The sequence below is a fragment of the Pleurodeles waltl genome, chromosome 1_1 (assembly GCF_031143425.1).
Source record: "Pleurodeles waltl isolate 20211129_DDA chromosome 1_1, aPleWal1.hap1.20221129, whole genome shotgun sequence".
NCBI lineage: Eukaryota > Metazoa > Chordata > Amphibia > Caudata > Salamandridae > Pleurodeles > Pleurodeles waltl.
In genome coordinates, this window is record NC_090436.1 from 42,873,932 (window position 1) to 42,894,907 (window position 20,976).

Here is a 20,976-nt window from a genome sequence, read left to right on the forward strand (position 1 = left end):
ACCCTGCTGCGACTTCGCCTGCCACCTGCAAGTACAAACAGTGCTGAGAGTCATGCCTCATGGACGCTGGGCAGGGTCCAGGACGTCTCCTGCAGCCTCGGACGGCTGCTCACTGGGGATGATTGCCATGTCAGATGTGGTGGAACTGTCTGAGCATGTTGCGGGGCTGGTGGCGGTGGTTGCGGCGGTGTCTGTGACAGAGGTGCTGGCGGTGGTGGATGTGTCTGCACCTGTTGAGGGACACACCAGGACGTCTCCTGCAGCCTCGGATGGCTGCCCACTGTGGATGATGCTGGGGACTGTTGCTGAGGCAGCAGATGTGCAGGTGGCGGTGCTGGTGGCGGTGTCCACCGCCGTACAGGTTGGGGTACTGGTTGACAGAAGGGGTGACTCTGGCCCCTCAGCCGGAGCCACCGTGCCGTGTCCTGACCTGCTCTTCGGTTTGTGTCCCTTCCCCACCTTTTATGTTGCTGTTGGTGTCTTGCCACTGTCCCCTTTTGGTTTGGAGGAGCCCTTGCTTGCTGGTAGGTGCGGCTTCTCCCTCCGGCATGTGGGCACCTTCTTCACCTTGGCAGGTGGCGGAATGGCCTGCTCCTTGGCCTCGCTAGGTGGCACACTGGCAGCCCTGATGGGTGGCGGCCGCGATGAGACCGGAGTTGCTGTGACCACTGTGCTTGGGGATTTGGTGGCTGAGGTGCTGGGCTGGGACATGGACAGCCTGGCCCTAGGGGAAGGAGGGGGGGTAGCCAGGAAAAGTTTCTTAGACACACTGGGACGGGAAGATGGAGGGGGTTTGGGAGTGGAGGAAGAGGTAGTGGTTGTAGGAGGTGTACGTTTGCTGAATTTGGGTGAAGGTGCATGGGCCGAAGGCTGTTGTGAGGTGGATGGCTGTTGGGTGGGTGTGTGCCTGCGTTTGTGTACTTTGGGAGGAGGGCTCACAGACACACTGGAAGAGGACACAGGGGATGTGTGAATGGTAGTGGGGGTGGTGAGTGCACGTGAGCGGTGTGTGGTGATGGGCGTGCTGGTGATGGAGGTGGTGGCTGAGGATGTAGTGCATGCAGGTGTGAGTGGAAACGAGACAGGGAGGGAGGAGGAGGACGTGGAGGAGGGGGACACAGAGGAGGCAGTGGATGTTGTTGTGTCTGCATGTGGATGGTGCTTGTGTGAGTGCCTGTGGGATGTGTGGTGCTTATGTTTGCCATGTCCACTCTTGTGTGTTGATGAGTGTGCATGCTGGTTTGATGGGGTTCTTGGGATAGGCTGAGGTACAGGGGATTGGGTCTGGGTGGAGGAAGTTGGAGGGGGGAGGCTGGACAGAGGGACAATGGCTGCCATCAGTGCTGAGGCCAGAGCCTGAAATGCTCTCTGTTGGGCCGCCTTCCCAGAATGAATGCCCTCCAGGGATGCATTTGTTTGCTGCAAACGCCTCTCAACACCCTGGATGGCATTCAAAATGGTAGATTGCCCAACAGTGAGGGATCTCAGGAGGTCAATAGCCTCCTCACTGAGTGCAGCAGGGCTGACTGGGGCAGGGCCTGAGGTGCCTGGGGCGAAGGAGATGCCCACCCTCCTGGGTGAGCGGGCACGGGACACACGCTGAGGGGCTGCTGGGAGGGCAGTGCTGGTGGGGAGGTGGCGGCTGTACCTGTTGATGCGGTGGGCACAGAGGTACCCGCCACCGCAAGGGAGCTCCCATCAGAGGAGGAGTAGCTGTCGCTGGTGTATGCTCCTGTCCCCGTCGTGGAGCTCCCCTCGCCCTCCGTCCCACTGGTGCCTTCAGACTCCATTACTTCACCCTCAAGGGCCATGTGGGATGCAGCTCCTTCCTGCTCCGGTGCCAATGCACCTCCGCCAGATGATGCTAATGCACACAAGAACAGGGTGACAAAACAAAAAGGGGGGGGAAAGACATAAGATACACATAGTCCGTGCATGCAACACCACTACCGTTGGCGGACACAACACACAGGGAGCAGCACTAAGCCATGCACTAACAGTGCAGGGTAAAAGCACATGCCCAAGGGGGACTCTGTCTAGACCCATTTCATGCACAGCTGGAACCCATGGGAGCCTGACTAGGTGTAGAGGACAAATACCACCTTTGGGGTTGGACTGGGAATGAGGCTGCAAAACAATGGATCTACCTTTGCGCGTCTGCCCTTGCCTAGGGAAACCCACAGGCCACCACCCCCACCCAGACACCTTGTCAAGCGCGCAGAGTCAGCTGAATGACAGTGTACTCACTCCCTTGTGGCTGCTGTGATGCCCTCAAGCGCCCATCCAACTCCGGATATGCCACCGCAGGATCCGGTACATCAGGGAGGTCATGGTGCGACGGGCACCCCTTCCACGTCGGGAGGCCATCCCCAGCTGAGCCTCCGCCGTCTTCTTGCTCCAGCGGCGCAGGTCCTCCCATCTTTTCCGGCAGTGGGTGCTCCGTCTATGTTAGACCCCCAGGGTCCGCACTTCCTTGGCGATGGCACCCCAAATCCCCTTCTTCTGGTGGGCGCTGACCTAGAGGAAAAGTGAAATAATAATGGATGTCATTATCCCGTACTGTTCTTCTCACGCATTGCCTAAAAACCTCCCACCCTGGCCCAGACATACATACACACACACTATCCTCACATGCTGGCCTGTCCCCCTCCCCTCCCTCTTCCATCCACGACACTCCATACAACCATGTGCCATCCATCATGCTCACAGTGTACTCACCTGTTTGTCTGGAGGACCGTACAGTTGCGTGTACTGGGGGAGGACCCCATCCACTCGTTTCTCCAACTCCTCCGAAGTGAAGGCAGGTGCCCTTTCCCCAGACACTTAATCCATTGTCGCTTCCAGACACAGGTCACAGCAGCACTTGCAGTGTAGGTCCTCTCCTATTGAAGGTCAGGTATCAAGTGAGTGAACAGACTGAAAATGTCGGCCACATCCGCGGCAGTGCGTACCGTCACCACCGGCGTTCATCGTAATTGGCTCCTGGAACCCATACGGCTCAATGTTAACCAATGTTGAATTGCTCCGCGGTCTTCGACCGCCTACTGCGACTGTGTCCAACGCCAGCGCAGTTACCTCATTTCCCCTTGTCCTACCTTACAGGTCAGGCAGCCGCCATTTCAGGGGGCCACATGGCAGGACAAATAACTGCGTCACACCTATTTAGGCCAGGAATACGGACAGACAAAGGCACATTGAGAAATTGTTACGTTTTTGCTAAACGGCATTGTGATACCTAAATGTTGTATGACCCTCTGCTCACCGTTCTCCTCCATAGGGCACGTCCGCTGGGGCAGGTGATGAGATGGCGGCATCCTCCGGTGTACAGACCCCTGGTGGACCTGTCGACAATGGAAGAGAGACACATAATTATCACTTACAGACTTGATTGTGCAACAATCCAGGAACTGTGTGCCCAGTTGGAGCCAGACCTGATTTCAGCTATCCGCCATCCCACAGGAATACCCACTCTAGTGCAGGTGCTGTCTGTACTCCATTTCCTGGCCAGTGGGTCTTTTCAAACAACAGTGGCCATGGCATCAGGGATGCCCCAGCCAATGTTCTCTAACATATTGTCCAGAGTGTTGTCTGCCCTGCTGAAACACATGCGCAGCTACATTGTTTTCCCTCAAGTGGAGGATTTGCCCACAGTGAAAGGTGACTTTTATGCCCTGGGACATATCCCCAACATCATTGGTGCCATTGATGGTACACATGTGGCATTTGTCCCCCCCTCAGGAATGAACAGGTGTACAGAAACCGGAAAAGCTACCATGTGCAGATGGTGTGTTTTGCAGACCAGTACATCTCCCATGTGAATGCCAAGTATCCTGGCTCAGTGCATGACGCTTACATTTTAAGGAATAGCAGCATCCCTTATGTGGTGGGCCAACTCAAGAGGCACCGTGTGTGGCTAATAGGTGAGCCTAAAGTCCCCACACAGTTTCATTTGCTCTCTGGGTATGGGAGATTCCCTAATGTTTGGAAGATGTCTAACAGTTGTCCCTCGATATTTGCAGGTGACTCTGGTTACCCCAACCTGTCATGGCTACTGACCCCAGTGAGGAATCCCAGGACAAGGGCAGAGGAATGCTACAATGAGGCACATGGGCGAACTAGGATAATAGAGCGCACCTTCGGCCTCCTGAAGGCCAGATTCCGGTGCCTCCATCTGACAGGTGGCTCCCCATACTACTCACCGAAGAAGGTGTGCCACATCATCGTGGCCTGCTGTATGTTGCACAACCTGGCTTTGCGACGGCAGGTGCCTTTTCTGCAGAAGGATGGGCCTGATGCTGGTCTTGTGGCAGCTGTAGAGCCTGTGGACAGTGAAGAAGAGGAGGCAGAAGAAGAAGATGTAGACAACCGAAACAACATCATCATGCAATACTTCCAGTGAGACACAGGTAAGAAGATGGAACTGCTTCCCACATGTCCTACAATTGTAGGACTTAGCATAAATATGCCTTTTTACCTCTGTATGGACCCTGACTTGTCACTTTGGCTTTCCATTTCACAGATCTGGGTCCCAATTTGTGCCCTCTGCTATGTTTACTCCTGACCTACAGCTGTGTAACATTGGTATGTGAACAAATACATTGACATTGGTATATTCCAGAGATTTTGCAATTACACATTTGTGAAAGCACAGACTGACTCCAGATTGATTTGTGATTCAAGGATGTTTATTTCTGTGCAAATAAGTGGAGGGGGGTGTGTAATGGGCTGGGGTGATGGTGGAGGAATGTCCATGGCAGAGTCCACTCTCTTGGTCTCACAGGTGCATTGTCCAATGGGGCATAGGAAGTGGAGCTGTGGCAATTTATGGTGGACAGGGTGACAAAGTGGGACAGAAGGGTGACATTCAGGAGGATCTCATTTTCTGGTGGGGGTCTTGGCAATGTTCTCTGTCTTGTTCCTGGATCTCAGGGACTGTTTATGGGGTGGTTCTCCTTCTGCAGGGGGTGGGGTGCTGGTGGCCTGTTGGTCCTGCGGCGGTGCCTCCTGTCCACTATCGCCGGCGGAGGTGAAGGGCTGTTCATCGTCCAGGCTAGTGTCAGGGGCCCGTTTGTGTCCCACAGTGTGCCTCATGGTGTTGACAAGGTCTGCCAGCACCCCTGCAATGGTGACCAGGGTGGTGTTAATGGACTTCAAGTCCTCCCTGATCCCCAGGTAGTGTTCCTCCTGCAGCCGCTGGGTCTCCTGTAACTTGGCCAGTACCGTGCCCATAGTCTCCTGGGAATGGTGGAAAGCTCCCATGATGTTGGAGAGTGCCTCGTGGAGTGTCGGTTCCCTGGGCCTGTCCTCCCCCTGTCGCACAGCAGTCCTCCCAGCTTCCCTGTTATCCTGTGTCTCTGTCCCCTGAACCATGTGCCCACTGCCACTGACCCCAGGTCCCTGATTGTCTTGGGTTAGTGGGTTTGCCTGGGGTCCCTGTAGTGGTGGACACACTGCTGCTTGACGTGTCCTGGGGACAGAGGTATGGGCCCACTGGGTGGGTGCTGTGGCGGTGTTTCCTGAGGGGGGAGGCTCTGTGGTGCTTTGGGACTGTGTCAGGGGAACCGACTGTCCTGAGGTCCCTAATGGGCCGGGCTGGTCATCTTGATCCAGGCGTGCAGAGCTGCTGTCATCACTGTGGGCCTCTTCTGTGGGGGGAATGGATATGTCTGGCACCTCCTGTCCGGTGACGTTGGGTATGAGTCCTGTTGGGGTGTAAATGCATACTTTTAGTATCTGTGTGTGCCATCTTGTGCATTGGGTGAGGTACCCTCTACTCCTGTGCTTGCGTCATTGTGTTAGCCCTTTTGTGATAGTTGGTTTGTGGTCTGTGTGGGTTTCTGTACTGGACATGCTTTGGTAACGGTGGTCCATGCATAGGTGTTGCATGCAGGGCCTTGGTATTGAGATGTGTGGGTTGTGATAGTGGGGCATATGGAGATGATGGTGTGATGGGGGTGAGGGTAAGAGTGGGAGTATGTGTTGGCATGCAGGTGGGGTGGGGGGGATAAAGTCGTTAAGATATGACTTACCAGAGTCCAGTCCTCCTGCTACTCCTGCGAGGCCCTCAGGATGCATTATTGCCAAGATTTGCTCCTCCCATGTTGTTAGTTGTGGGGGAGGAGGTGCGGGTCCACCGCCAGTCCTCTGTACAGCAATCTGGTGTCTTCATACAACGGAACGTACCTTCCCCCGTAGGTCGTTCCACCTCTTCCTGATGTCATCCCGTGTTCTTGGATGCTGTCCCACTGCGTTGACCCTGTCGACGATTCTCCGCCATAGCTCCATCTTCCTTGCAATGGATGTCTGCTGCACCTGTGATCCGAAGAGCTGTGGCTCTACCCGGATGATTTCCTCCACCATGACCCTGAGCTCCTCCTCTGAAAACCTGGGGTGTCTTTGAGGTGCCATGATGTGGTGTGGGTTAGTGTGAGGTGCTGTCTGTTGTGATGTGTGGGGGGATGTGTTGGTGTGTGTTGTTTGAGGTGCGTGGATGTTGTACAAGTGATGGTGTTGTGTGTCTGTGGATGCTGGTGTTGTGTTAGCTAATCTCTCTCTCTGGCCTTCTTCGAAATTTTTGGTTTTAAGGGTTTGTGGGTAATGTGGGTGTGTGTTTTATAGTGTTGTGGGTGTAGTGTGTGTATGTGTATCAGGTGTGTGTATTTGTAATTGTCCAATGTGGTTGTGTATTGTAAATGTGTGTGTATTTTGAGCGCAGCGGTGTGTACTGCCAATGGATTACCGCGGTTGAAAGACCGCCGCATTGATTCGTGGGTCATAATAGTGTGGGTGTATTCTTGTTGGCGTGACGGTGTAGGTTTTGGTATCGCCAGTTTATCACTGACCTTTGGTGTGACGGACTTGTGTGGGTGTCTGTATTGTGGCGGATTCCGAGCTGTGGTTCGTAATATCTGTAGTGGATTTCCACAGCCCCAACGGTATATTGGCGGTCTTCAGCACCGCGGAAAGCGGGATTTACCGCCAGGGTTGTAATGAGGGCCTTTATATTGCTTTTACAATAATATGTCAAAGTATTCTTATTGCATTTGAATCGTTTTGACCTGCATTTATCCAGATAAATATTATATATTTTTCTAAACACTGTCTGGTGTATTTTTGTGTGTTATACAGTGTTACTGTATGATTTATTGCACAAATACTTTACAAATTGCCTTCTAAGTTAAGCCTGACTGCTCAGTGCCAAGCTACCAGAGGGTGGGCACAGGATAATTTCAATTGTGTGTGACTTACCCTGAGGGTCCTTGCTTGGACAGGGGGTAACCTGACTGCCAACCAAAGACCCCATTTCTAACACTGCACCACACCCATCCAACACATGTGTCACCAGTCAGGTGACCCTGTCAACAAAAGGACCCGGGCGCACATGCCCTAGGTCAGTTATCACCTGCATCACCCCTGTCCATGTGGCTCTTTTTGTAGCATGTGGGCCTAGGGCTCACCACATTACAACCCCCTTAGGTAGGTGGAAGAGAAACACTTGGGGGCAAATTTATGAAAGGTGGTGCATCATGTGATGATATGCCACTTTTCTTGCTCCCCATTTCACCCCCCAACGCCACCATGTGTGCGTCGTATTTATAATACAGCGCACCATGGCGCACGTTAGCGTCATACAAGTTTGACACTAGTATGGCGCTTTTCAGGATTAGTGCCAAAAACATTGATGCTAATCCTGCAAAGTGACAGGAGGTCCATTGAAAACAATAGGAGCCTCATTTTAACTCCAGCCTTAGGCAGGTGATAAAAACTTACACTACAAATGGCGCAGTGGAATCTCATAGATTCCACTGCACCATTTTTCTGGGCCTCTTAATGCCGGAACGCCACACCTGCCGAAACTGTGAATGGCGGAGGCATAATATGGCGCAGAAGTTTACAAAATGGTGCAATGCGTGCATTGTGCCACTTTGTAAATATGGTGCGGCATTCACGCCACCTTAACACCACATAAGCATCATCAAAATGACAATAATGTGGTGCAAAGTGGCGCTAGGGCCTTCTTAAATCGGACCCTTGGTGCCCAGGATGATGTGGCGAACCAGGAAGCAAGGAGGTAGGAAGGCTAGGTTATAAAACAAGAGAATACGTAGACAGAAGACAATGAGAAACATTAGGGTACATAGTTATGTTATGCTAAATTATTTGCAGGCTGCCTCTGCTACACTTAGGGTGCCCTGGTGCTGAACAGGATTATTATTAACATAGCTTAGACTTCTTCTGCCAAAGGTACATTGCGTTAAAACGCAGTCTCTTGAGGGCTTTTCACTTCTCAGCTGCTTGTACCTAAAAAACACATCGGCCCGAACATGCCTCCTGTATCAAGGAATCACTAATGTGTGCCACCCAGATAAACGACTTATGTGAGGCTAATGCAGTTCAAACGTTTCCCGTAGGTAGCCTGGTCGGCCTTGATAAAGAGGTTAATGTGAAAGAAAGTGCAATATTCTGTTTTCTGCCATTACCCAATGCGGTTTCGCAAAATAGGGAGCGATATGAGTTGGTGTCTGAAGACCAAATACATCTCGAGCTTCTAGGTTCTGTATCAGCTACAGTTTGTCACCCTGTTTGTTTGGAGACCCTAACAGTAAACAATAACCTAGTCTGCTTAGAACCACTGCCTACAGAAGAGACCTCCTGCAGTTTTGCGTTAGAAGTACACATACCATGAAAAAACAAGTGGCGGCCATTCTGCTGATATGTGGTTCAAAACTCAGGCACCCTAAAGATAATGCCTAGAAAGCGCACTGACACAACTGACTGCTGTGCCTAAACTTCAAGGCCACAGTGGTTTGACCAGCCGTCCTGTGGGCAATTCAGAAATATAACCTCAGGTCTATCCGTGTTTAGTTTTAATGCATCAGTGAGCCTTTTGGATGCAACTGTTTACAGTCAGTTTTTAAAGCTGCCTTTCCTTCTGCGGATTGGGGCATCAAAATGTGTGATCAGTTGTGTGTCGTCTGCATATGTCATTAACGAGACACCGAAAGCTCTGATCAGGATAAACTAAAACTGTGAGATAACAAAGAAAGAAAAAGAGATGGGATGGAAAAAGGGAAGTAAGGCTTGTACGGAGGCAAACGTGAATTTCAAGGTGCTGAGACCGTGCCAGGCCGTGCTTGCTAAGCCACTCTTCTTCTTCTGGCCTGTCTTCTTTTTTTGTATCTTTGTCTTTGGGCATCTTTTCATCAAATATTTAGAACATCAGAACATGGAGTGAACTTGTACTACAAAAAACCTGAGCAATTCAAAAACAGAAGAACAGGGAATCCTTTAAATTCATAGCAATGTCTCTATATTTTCTGATGTCAGTATTTCTCCCAAGCCTGATGCAAAGCAGGACATGAAATCAGTTTTATCAGCTGTTGTTAAATGAGTGCACTCAGATAAATGAACCATAATATTGTTCCACCATTTTTTCCAAAACTTCTACTTTGAAACAGACATAAGAAAACTCTTGCAAGGGTGCTACACACATCTCAAGTAATGGCACATTCCTTACTTTTATTAACACAGGATATTAGCAAAGTGATTTGTCAAGTAGAGCAACACATTTAAAAGTGGCCTTGCTGTATAGCATCCTAACAAACCATGCTGCTAATAGCACATTGAGTGCAGGACCTTTGTGGTCGAATTCAATACAAATACAGCATGAGCTGACCTTTGGCCCCTTTATGTAGTGACTACCAAGCGGCTTCATCAGGACAGAAAGAAGAGATCAGGGGGGTCATTCCGACCCTGGCGGTCATGGACCGCCAGGGCCGGGAACGGAGGAAGCACCGCCAACAGGCTGGTGGGGCTTCTGGGCCAATTCTGACCGCGGCGGTAAAGCCGCAGTCAGAAAAGGGGAAACGGCGGTTTCCCGCCGGTTTTCCCCTGCCCCAGGGAATCCTCCATGGCGGCGCTGCAAGCAGCGCCGCCATGGGGATTCCGACCCCCTTCCCGCCAGCCTGTTCCTGGCGGTTTTTACTGCCAGGAACAGGATGGCGGGAACGGGTGTCGTGGGGCCCTGGGGGCCCCTGCAGTGCCCATGCCACTGGCATGGGCACTGCAGGGGCCCCCTAACAGGGCCCCATTAAGATTTTCAGTGTCTGCAAAGCAGACACTGAAAATCGCGACGGGTGCCACTGCACCCGTCGCACCCCTAGAACTCCGCCGGCTCCATTCGGAGCCGGCTTCATCGTTGAAGGGGGTTTCCCGCTGGTCCGGCGGGCAGCCTTCTGGCGGTCGCCCGCCAGCCCAGTGGGAAAGCCAGAATGCCCGCCGCAGTCTTTTGACCGTGGTGCGGTCATTCAGCAGTTCCCTCCAGGCGGGTGGCTCCAGTCGCCCGCCGAGGTCAGAATGACCCCCCAGATGTGAAGCAGTCGTGACATAAAATAATCAGAAAAGCTGATCTGAGCCACGCAGGACTCAATTAAGATCCTGTACGATCCTGGGTAAAAGTTATTTAATTGTACCTCAAATAACAAATTAATTATGTATAGAAGAAAGTGGCCCAGGTAGAATTTAAGGAAACATTGGCAACCAGTATTAATCTTGTACATCAAAATAGTTCGTCCGTGGCTCCTCACTAACTTCAACTTAGAAATCCATGCAAGTTAGGAGTGCTGACTCCATATAAGGATGTATGTTTTCACCATGTGATGTAGACTCCATATAAGGATATATGTTTTCACCATGTGATGTAGACTATCAAATCTCTTCTTTCACTTTAATTTTCCAGTGAACCGTGACTTTGTTAAGTGTTTTCCCCAAGACATTTCATATTTTGTGCACAGGCAACAATGAGCCACTTTGAACTAATAGACTAAGGTCCTGATCTAGAATTTGCCAGAGGGGTTACTCTGTCACGACGGTTACGGATATCCCATCCACCGAAATCTAAATCCCATAGGCTATAACGGGATTTAGATGTTGGCGGATGAGATATCCGCCACCTTTGAGACGGAGTAACCCCTCCACCAAACTCTAAATCAGGCCCTCATATACTTATGTGACCTACTTTGTAGTTCCTCACCTACATTTCTGTTTTCTTTTGTTCTACTTTGTTCTAAATCTCATTTCATCAACTGAGTGATGAAAGAAAGAGAAAGCACAGCTCTCACATCAAATAAAATCAGTACTTTTTCACTATCCAGTTAGGACAGTGAAGTACGCTGAAACAGGTAACCATAAAGGAGGCCACTTGTGCAAGGTTCACCTGATACTTGAAAGTAATTACATTACTTCCTACAATTCTAACCAATTGAGAAAATGGAAAATAAATCCATAGGACTCAAATAAACGCAAGTATAAAACAGGTTAAAAAATAAGAAACAGAAACATCAAAGGCCTTAGAACATTTAATGCAAAAACTTTGTCATTAGCAACAATAAAAATGCATTATAATAAAGGTATTATATTTTTTGGCTTAGATAATAAAATAATTATTAAAACAGATATAATATAAATTTTGACGCAGCTTGGGTCCTTAAGCCATGGTGCCCCATACTGTAAATATGGCGCATCAATGGCGTAGTAACAGATTTCTGCATGTCATAAGTATTTTTGACTCTTTGCTGCCGAAATGTAGCAATGCCTCATTTCTTGTGAATATAGCCCTTAGTGGGCTATCACATACCGCATAGTACTTCACACATAGTCGTAAAATACAGTCCATTCTCTGAAACATTCTAGTGTGCACAAAAAAGTAATTTTATATTCGGGTGATCTTACATGCAAAGTGTCACTTGATTTATAATAAAGGTGTTTATCCATCAATTAAATAATCAGTGGATTTGCATAGTGCTGCTAGTCACCTGGTGGGGTACCCAGGCGCTGAGGCTAGAGGGCTCAGTTGAATAGCAAGGTCTTCAATGCGCTTCGGAATTCCAGTAGAGAGGAGGAGGTTCAGTTGCAGTGGGAGGCTGTTAGAGGTCTTGGCTGCCAGGTAGGAGAAGGAGCATCCTCCACATCTGCTGCAGTGGATGTGGGGTGTGTAGGTGAGAGAGAGGGACGCAGAGCATAGCTGTCCTGAGGGGTGGTTGAAGCTGAGACACTGGTTGATGCAGGTGGGTCCATGGTTGTGTAGAGTGTTATGTGCCTGGATCAGCAGCTTCAATTGTCATCTATTCTGTATGGGGAGCCAGTGGAGTCTTCTGAGATGGGGGGTGATGGGTGTTCGACTGAGGAGGTTGAGGATGAGTCTGGCGGCAGCGTTCTGTATAGCGTGAAGTCTATGTAGGAGGTTGATGGAGATCCCCGCGTAGAGTGCTTTGCTGTAGTTGAGTCAGCTGGTGATGAGGGCTTGTAGGACGACAGTAGGTCTTGCTTCCTGGGGGAGCCACTTGAGGATTCTTTGTAACATACATAGGAAAATGAAGCATACAGAGGAGACTGCATAGATCTGTGATCTCATGATCAATTTACTATCGGGAGCGGGTGAAGGTCCTAGATCCATGGGCCACCAGGAGTCATTTCACACTGTGGTCTCTTTGCCAAAGATGAGTACTTCCATTTTGTAAGAGTTCAGCTTCAGCCAGTTGTCTTTCATCCACGTCACCATGTTTGTCATGTACCTGAGGAAGTTGGTTCTGGTGTTGGTGGAGTCTTCGGAGAGGGACAGAATGAGTTGAGTGTCATCTTCGTAGCATATAATGTTTAGTCAGTGGGATCTGACAATTTCGGACAGGGGGGTCATGTAGATATTGAAGAGGTTGGGTCGAAAGGGATGATCCTTGGATGATGCTGCAGATCGTGTTTTTGGGTTTGGAGATGAATGGATACAGGTGAACCTTTTGGGTTCTTCCAATGAGAAAGGAGGTGATCCATCTGAGTGTGGATCCTTGTATTCCAATGTGGTGAAGTCTTGTGATCAGATTGTGGTGAGATATGGTATTGAAGGCCACCAACAGATTGAAGAGGATGAATGCAGTCATTTCTCCTCAGTCGAGTCTAGGACGTCATTGGTTATGGCTATGAGTGCAGTCTCCATGCTATGGTTGCTGTGAAGTCTAAACTGAGAGGTGTCGAGGAGGTGGTTCTGTTCCAGATGTTTTGTGAGGTGCCTGTTGATGGTTTTCTACAGGGCCATGGCAGGAAAGGGGAGCAGGGGAAATGTGTCGGTAATTTTTGAGTTTGCTGGGGTCGGCTCATGGCTGCTTGAGTAGTCGCTTGATCTCAGTGTGTTTCCAGTCTTCAGGGAACATGGCTGTGATTAGGGAGGTGTTGAACAGAGTGGTGAGTTTGTAGCTGATCCTATAGATTCCAAGGTTGAAGACGAGTTGTTGGGAGTGATCCATGGGATTTCCAGAGAGTATGGTGCTCATGGCTGTGGTGGTATACTGGGGCAAGCTAGTTCCATGTGGTCAGCAGGTGGTTGGAGCTGGAGGTGGTGAGGGGGGAAGAGGAGGGAGTCTGCACAGGTTGAGGTTGGACGTTTCTGTAGATGGTCATAGGAAAAGTTGGTGTCATTATTGCAGAGTTCTTGAGAGGGAGTTATGCTGTTTCCTGTGGCCATGGTATTGGAGAACTCCCTGACTCCCTAACAACGTTGAAAAGTCCTTTGCTGTGGTTGGAGCTGGTGTTTATCCGATTGGCTGGAACACTCTTCTTCTTATCTGTTATCATTCTGTGGTTGTGGCTGAGGGAGGTTTTGAAGGAGGCCCTGTCAAGGGTGGACTTGCTTTCACGCCATCGTCTTTACTGTCATTTGCAGTCGCGTTTTTCTGTTCTCAGTTCGGAACTCTCAGCACTGGAAAGTCATCTGACTCACCCTCTAAATAAGGGGTTTATATTTGAATCTCTTTTAGAGAAAAGTATTAGGTCTGCAGAATCATCGAGATGTGAGTAAAAAAGTTACATTCTCAGCATATCATAGCACAGCTTTATAAAACATCATTTTGCTTTAGCAGCTAAGCACTATCCTTCTACAAGAATATTGATTTTGTCCACTCTATGCAATGCCAAATGGAGATAGCAGAACAAACTAGTTACAGCAAGGACAGCAAGCTATTATGAATGAATAGGGTACAGTGCACTAGTGGAAGGTCCTAAGGAAAAGAAACATTACTGTGTCCATGCTGGAAAGCTTACATCGAGAACAGCACAAACAACGTCTACGGAAATAGCCAAACATGACTATGCTTCACTGTGCTGCAGAAATAATAAACAGATTTGAACACGATTCTACCAGTACTATGGACTGAGTGTCACGGCTACCCACACTGATCACCACTCTTGGGATAAGTCGAGACCTTGGTTAGTGCCACCTGATTCTCTGCTTCCCTCACTTTCGTGCAACGTCGCTAGGGAAGGGCTTTTCAGGGCAGGTGATTGTGGAGTGCTGAGTTTCCCTTGAGATCTGAGGTAATCATGCCACTCTAAACTTCCATTATTAAAATAATTTGAAAGTATATGGTGAGTGGAGCACAACCAAGGGGTGTTTATAACATTTACTCTTGGCTCTGAACTTGAATTTCAGTATAATAATGTTTTAAAAATATATACTTGATAAAGTTCTTTGGCAGTCCATTTGGTAAATCATTAAACAGATCTATTTGTGATTTGTCTTCAAAGCTCCTTCAATAAAAATGATGCACAAATTGCAATTTTATAAAATTCCTAGATACTTCTGAATAAGTGCCCAGGGCCTGATGTCTCTCTTTACCTTTTTGGCATCAGATGTCCTTCTGCTGTAACTGCAGTAGTGGGAGGGAAATCCACGGTTTTGATGGTCCTGCACTGCAAGTTCATCCCTGTTAGACAGAATCTTCAGAAGCTGCTAACAACAGTGCTCAGCAAAGTAAAAGACTAGTGCCCCAGATCACCTGCTTTCAACTAGGTCCAAGGCAGTAGCAACTGCAGGTCTTTGAGCTGCTGTGAAATTGGTGCTAAATTTGTGTGAACACCCTAAAGGACTACCAGAGTTTTAGGACGGAGAGGGAGAGAGCTGGGAATTTACCAAGATTGACAACTTCCCAAATGAATGCAACCATTCCCAGTTCAAACACATATATAGTTATATGGCCTATAGATGACAATGACAGGCCCCCATTCAACAAAAACAAAGGGGGCGTATTTAAGTAAAGTGGCACTACACATAGTGCAGCACCACTGCACCTAGTGCAGCGCCACTTTCCCTGTGCCCCTTAGCGCCCTCCTACCGCCACCATGTGTGCGCCGTATCTACGCAGGGTAGGAGGCAATAGCATCATTTTTATTGATGCTATTGATGTACTGAAGTGCCTAATGGGGAAATGCCCCCTTTGAATACATTATGCCTGGCGCAGGCATAATGTAGTGCAAAGCGTTACAAAGTGGCGCAATACAGGCATTGCGCCACTTTGAACATTTGGCACAAGGACTTTGGCCTCGTTGGGCCACAATAGCGTAAAAAAAAAGGACACTAATGTGGCGCGAGGTAGTGCCACAGGTTTATAAATATGCCTCATAATCTTTTACCCTGGGAACTCACACATTACCCAAGACCAGAGCATTTTCATACTTGGGTAAATTTTTTGACTCGTCTTTAAGTTGGTGCCCTCTGGTGGATGGAAAAAAAGCGGTTCTTATAAGGGCGAATGCAGTGGCTTTTAGGGTCGCGGGCGCAAGCGCTCTGGCCCCTGTTGTAATCTCTCTGTGGGCTTTTAACCACGCCCATGTCATGCCTATCACTTTCATTGGTTCGTGGGCTTGCCTTTTAAAATTCGCTTGATTTCATTTGTGAAAGGCATGCATGTGTCATGCCTTTTCCGGTGTTTAGCCCTCCTCTACAGCACCAGTAAACCACTGAAAACATACGAGGCTCCATGTTTTCTGCATGGCTCCTGGACTACTTTTTCTTTTTATTTCCTACATAGCGCGATCTCGCTAGGCAGTAGTTGAGCGCTTTGCATGACATCTACCCTGTTACATCGATAATTGCATAACTCTCGATACGTTTGACTGAGAGCAAACTTCTGCTTCCTTTTGTGTGCTTCTTCACGCTCATGGTCATGGCGTGGCGCTTTAAATCGGCTCCCTTATGTAAAACTGTATTACTTTTCATTTTCAATTTATGTGGCAAGAAAAGTCCAGTTAGGACTTTACAATGCTAATAGCACTAAGTCGAACAAATTTTTCCCTCATCCTACTACGGGCCAATCTCTCTTTATCCTCTGTGATTCCTTTCCACAGTGAGTTCCTGCCTTGTAAAAGCAGCTTGGAGGTCCATCACAAAATTGTTAATTTATTAAAACTATAATATTACAAAGATTTTAGATCAGTTTGCTTTTTCAGCATATACTTTTTCTGGTCCCCTTTCCATCAATGGTTGTTATATGAGGTTTCTGGGCACCGTATGCCACGACGATCATTGCAGCTCCATACGGATTTTGCTGCTTGACTGGAGTGTGAAAGTTGCAGCATTTTAAATCACACTTGGGTAGGATTATCTAAGGAGGAGATAATGTTTCCAGCCTGATTCGAGGCTGGATGCCGGTTATTTTGCGCTAATTTGTGGACAGTAACGTATTGACAGCACTTATCTTGTCATCAGACTCAGCCAGAGAATCACTCGGACTATCGGGTCTGATCATACCATGAACCCCCAGACAGGCAGCTTCCAAGTCCAACGCTCAACAGTGAATGGCTGTAGCACGATGCGACGTAAAGCTTATCACTACCTGCAGCAGACCAGATCCACCAATTAGCAGCAGCAGGACGAGGCCAATCCGGAGAGCAGGCACTCAGAGGCAATGCAATGCTTAACAATGGCCCATTCTCCTTACTGCCTGCCTGTGTTCTACAGAGGCAAGAGCTATGGTTGGGCCACAGAAAGAATGTATTTTTAGAGAATACCCTGTCGGCTTTGGATGACTGATTTGCATGTACATTCTGAGACCTTGAGATATTGCAAGGATCTCACAGAATGCATTAGTTTAATCCCTGATGAGTGACAGTAGGGCTGCAGGGGACAGGTAGATTTCTGACTCACCCTGTCCTTTGGACAATGTTATATTATACAATTCTACGGCACAGTGTCTCTAGCAGTTTTAGTTGTTGCATGACTCTTCAACTCTAGGGACAACTTGTAACATCTGTATCAGAAGTGGACCCAGAACGGAAGCAACAAACTGCTTCATGATGTGCCTCACTTCCTGCACTCTGCAAGACTATGCTTCCTGTAGTTTCGCAATGCACATTGCTGTAAGAATGCTTTAGCAATCTGGTTCCTTCTAATCAATGCAATGTAATGTTTGAACAGGGGCCACTCATTCCCCCAGTGCAAAAACTCAAGATACTGTCACTTTCAGCCCATTTTTATTAGTGAAAACCACAGCCCTTTGTTATCTCTCTGGCTAAGTTTGAACTATATAAATAGAAATAAACAAGTGAGCAATCAAAACATCTGCCTAACAGTAATGAATACAGTGATGCAGTGCAGGAAAGTACCCTCTTTTTGCCATGGTTACTCCCATTTTCTGCCTGATGTCAGTGTGTTTGACTGTGTCACTGGGATCCTGCTAACCAGGACCCCAGTGATTATGCTTTCTCTCCTCTAAAATGTGTCACTGCATACTGGTAACCCAGTATTTCACCCAAAATTGGCATACGGTTGCCCACTTATAAGGCCCTAGTATATGGTACCTAGGTACCCAGGCCATAGGGGTTCCAGGGGATCCCTATGGGCTGCAGCATTTCTTTTGCCACCCATAGGGAGCCCATGCAAAGGGTTCTGCAGGACTGCAATTGCCTGCGTGAAATGGTGCATGCACACTTTCACTGCCATTTACACTGCACGAGGTCACTTATAAGTCACCTATATTGCAAGCCTTCTAGCCCTGAAGGCTGGGTGCAAAGTACCTGTGCGTGAGGGGAACCCTGCACTAGCAGAGGTGCCCCCTCGATGTCCAGGACCATTTTCCCGGACCTCGTGAGTGCGGGACGCCATTTTACGTGTGCACTGGACATAGGTGACTACCTATGTCCAACTTCACAATGGAAACTCCGAATATGGCCATGTTTGGTATCAAACATGTTGGAATAATACCCTGAGGCTTTTGCAAGCATTGGTTGTATGATCCCATACACTCTGGGGGCTCCTTAGAGGACCCCCAGTACTGCCATTACAGCCTTCTGAGGTTTTCCATGCAGCCCCAGCTGCTGCCACCTCTCAGACAGGTTTCTGCCCTCCTGTTGCTCAAGCAGCTCAAGCCCAGGAAGGCAGAACAAAGCATTTCCTTTGTGAGAGGGGTGTTACACCTTCTCCCTTTGGAAATAGGTGTTACAGGCATGGGAGGGTTAGCTTCCCAGAGCCTCTGGAAATGCTTTTAAGGGCACAGATGGTGCCCTCCTTGCATAATCTGGTCTACACCGTTTCAGGGACCACAAGTCCCTGCTGTGGTACGAAACTGGACAAAGGAAAGTGGAGTCACCACCCAGGGATGGTGCTCAGAGCTCCTCCAGAGGGTCCCTGGCCGGTGGTCAGTGCCAGCAGGAGACATCAGAGCCCTCCCCTGATAGGTGCTTACCTGGCTAGGTGACCAATCCCCCTTTCAGGGCTATTTAGGGTCTCTCTTTTGGGTGATTCTTCAGATTCGAATTGCAAGACTCCAGCAGGAATCCTCTGCATCCTCCACTTCACCTTCTCACCGAAGAAACTGCATTTGGAACCTCCAGGAACTCTACAAACTGCAACAAAGAAGCAAAGACGACTTCTGCAACATTGTATCTTCAGCTCCTGCCAGCAACTGCAACTGTTTCCCGGTCGTGCATCCTCACAGGACAGCCTGTCTTCAGCCTGGACCAGAAGAGCCAAGAAATCTCCCTTGGAGTGAAGGAGTCACTCCCCTACTCAGCAGGCACCTCACTGCATCAACGACCGGCTGCGTGGTTCCCCGCTCCTGATGAGCTGCGTGGATCATGCATCACAGGTGGTGGACTGAAGTGGTCCGGACGGTCCTGACATCCTACTGTCCAACTTTGATGGAGGTAAGAGCTTGCCTCCCCACGCAAGACAGTATCCCCGTGCACCGCATGTTTTGCAGTTGCCAAGTCTTGTTGGCATCCTTCCACAAAGTTCTTCGTGCACTGTGCAGCTTCAGCCCCCAGCACTCTATTATGTGACGCACATCTTCCTGAGAGGTTCTCCGGCGGCATGGGAGCCTTTGTTGCAGTGCTGTGTGGGCCTCCTTTTGCACCTCCTTTGTTCCCGTGCTGGGGGACTGCTGTGAATACTGCCTGGTCTTCTGTGGGCTCTCTGAGTTGCTGAGAGCCCTCTCTAACTTCCCCAATTGTGTAGAGTCCACCTGGTCTTGGGCAGAACCATTTTCCGCTAACCGCAAGCTTTGCGTGTGCCAAGGCTTGTTAGGGGGAATCCAGTGACGCAAACCAGACTGCAATCATCCATTCAGCGCGGGACATCGTAGGAAGGTAGCCTCTTTCTAGCCTTGTTACCCCCACTTTTGGCCTGTTTGTGAGTATATGTCAGGGTGTTTTTACTGTCTCACTGGGATCCTGCTAGCCAGGACCCCAGTGCTCATAGTGGAAACCCTATGTTGTCAGTGTGTTTGATAGACGTCACTGGGATCCCGCTAGCCAGGAACCCAGTGCTCATAAGTTTGTGGCCTATATGTGTTCCCTGTGTGGTGCCTAACTGTATCACTGAGGCTCTGCTAACCAGAACCACAGTGTTTATGCTCTCTCTGCTTTTAAAAATTGTCACTGCAGGCTAGTGACCATTTTCACCAATCCTGATTGGCACACTGGAACACCCTTATAATTCCCTAGTATATGGAAACTAGGTACCCAGGGTATTGGGGTTCCAGGAGATCCCTATGGGCTGCAGCATTTCTTTTGCCACCCATAGGGAGCTCAGACAAACCTTTACACAGGCTGCCACTGCAGCCTGAGTGAAATAACGTCCACGTTATTTCACAGCCATTTTACACTGTACTTAAGTAACTTATAAGTCACCTATATGTCTAGCCTTCACTTAGTGAAGGTTAGGTGCAAAGTTACTAAGTGTGAGGGCACCCTCGCACTAGCCAAGGTGCCCCCACATAGTCCAGGTCAATTTTCCCGGACTTTGTGAGTGCGGGGACACCATTACACGTGTGCACTACATATAGGTCAATACCTATATGTAGCTTCACAATGGTAACTCCGAATATGGCCATGTAACGTGTCTAAGATCATGGAATTGTTCCCCCATGCCAAATCTGGTATTGGGGTGCCAATCCCATGCTTCCCCGGGGCTCCAGCATGGACCCCGGGTACTGCCAAACCAGCTCTCTGGGGTTTTCACTGCAGCTACAGCTGCTGCCAACCCACAGACAGGCTTCTGCCCTCCTGTGGTCTGGGCAGCCCAGTCCTAGGAAGGCAGAACAAAGGATTTCCTCTGAGAGAGGGTGTTACACCCTCTCCCTTTGGAAATAGGTGTGAAGGGCTGGGGGGGAGTAGCCTCCCCCAGCCTCTGGAAATGCTTTGAAGGGCACAGATGGTGCCTTCCTTGCATAAGCCAGTCTACACTGGTTCAGGGATCCCCCAGCCCCTGCTCTGGTGCAAAACTGGACAAAGGAGAGGGGAGTGACCACTCCCCTGTCCAGCACCTCCCCAGGAGTGGTGCCCAGAGCTCCTCCAGTGTATCCCAGACCTCTGCCATCTTGAATGCAGAGGTGTGAGGGCACAATGGCGACCTCTGAGTGGCCAGTGCCAGCAGGTGACGTCAGAGACCCCTCCTGATAGGTGCTTACCTCTCTTAGCAGCCAATCCTCCTCTGAGGGCTATTTAGGGTCTCTCCTGTGGGCTTCTCTTCAGATAACGAATGCAAGAGCTCACCAGAGTTCCTCTGCATCTCCCTCTTCGACTTCTGCCAAGGATCGACCGCTGACTTCTCCAGGACGCCTGCAAAACTGCAACAAAGTAGCCAGAAGACTACCAGCGACATTGTAGTGCCTACTCCTGCCGACTTTCTCGACTGTTTCCTGGTGGTGCATGCTC